The sequence below is a fragment of the Asparagus officinalis genome, chromosome 5 (assembly GCF_001876935.1).
Source record: "Asparagus officinalis chromosome 5, Aspof.V1, whole genome shotgun sequence".
Classification (NCBI taxonomy): Eukaryota; Viridiplantae; Streptophyta; class Magnoliopsida; order Asparagales; family Asparagaceae; genus Asparagus; species Asparagus officinalis.
In genome coordinates this window covers 11,864,468-11,866,132 of record NC_033798.1, presented here as the reverse complement: position 1 = coordinate 11,866,132, position 1,665 = coordinate 11,864,468, and positions in this window count along the sequence as shown.

Below are 1,665 nucleotides of genomic sequence, written 5' to 3'. Positions count from 1 at the left end.
AAGTTACCTATCTGCCCTTCTGATCCTCTGTAAAAGAAAGCCATGTAGCTCAAGGTAGCTCTCCAGTCTTTTCACACAATTTTGAAACCTTCTTCATCATCTCACATTTTCCACTCAAGTTCATATACTGACTTGAACATCGGAGAAACAACCTGAGAACCCCATATTTAGCATCTTACGAGTTCTTCGTTGCAAGGAAGAACAACAGGCTCTCAAACTAGCAATCTAAAAAATTTTGAGGAGTCCAACCCTACATTAATTCTTAACTAAACCCCATGTTAGATAACTGACATCAATAGTTTGGTGCCCACCGTGGGGCTTGTCATCCTTCTTCATACGAGATGTCGAGTTCTGAGCTTCCTGATCAAACTTTTGACTCACTCCCTAAAGAATCGTGTGCAAGCTATGTTACTTAGGCACAGTTGGAAGAATTTGAATAGAGGATCTCTTAATCTTTCCAGCAACATTTTGTTGCATTCACCAATGAAGTCATCACACGAATTCCTCCCCCAACAACCCTCATAAGACAAATTCCATATTGCACTATATATAATTTGATTACCCAAGAAATGCTTATCATTTTCGGTTCAAGTCAAGTAGAAAAAATCTAATTCAATGGAAGACTTGGTGGTCAGCCATTCCTTCCTCTATAGCCTAGGCATGTAGCCTAGGTAGGATAGCAAGAAGACTATGCCATGCACGTCTCTCTCCCACCTTGCTAGCAAACTCATTTTGCAGCCCCTTGTTGGTATCATTAGTAGCACATGGAAGCAACAAGGAAGATCCCTAGCTATAGTCATGATGGCTGAGATCATCTCACAAGGGTGATATCACGTGGCCCTCGGCTCCTCATATCGCTCCTTGGGCCTCGACCATTAATATTGCATCATGTTATGACCGAACCTTTCAGCCAATTGCTGAAGCCATTGGGGGGAACACTCCTCTCGTCGACTGCATCATAAAGTTTACTTGTAAAAAATTCAAGATGCCTCACGTGAAGAAGTACAAAGGTTAAGAGATCCAGCTGATCATGCTCAGAATTATTATGATATGACGACCATGCTACAGGCACCAGAGCAGATTATTTTTAGGCGTTTTACTATCACTTTGTTAGGAAGCTCCAAGCTGTAGTATAACTCATTGCCTAAGAAGTCCATAAACAGCTTTGAGCAGCTCAGCCAGAAGTGTGTGCATCACTTCCTAACCAACACCAAGCCAAAGCTGCCTACCATATTTTGATGCAAATGAGGTAAGAACCTGGAGGGGGCCTCAGCGACTATTTCAAAAGGTTTTAGGCTAAAAGACTAGAAGTCAATGGCCCTGGTAGCATGGTCACAATGTCTATCTCGTGGCTAACCTGGAGAGCAATGAGCTAGCTGACCCGCTCGTTAAGAAATGAGTCACTAGTTGTGAGTAGCTAATGGCTAAGACCAATGAGTACATGGACGTGGAAGAAACCCGAGCCTATAAGAAGGCAGGGCAGCTAAAGCAATAGTAGTATCCACAACAGTAGTAATGACATCACCGATAGCTGAGTCAACAGTAGGGGCTGACCCCTTGGCAAGAGAGGAAGCAACAAAGGGTCACTCCAGAATTGATCTAACACCAAACAATGGAGGAAGAAGATTGCTAAGAAACCGACCTACCTAAACTAGAGACCTTGAC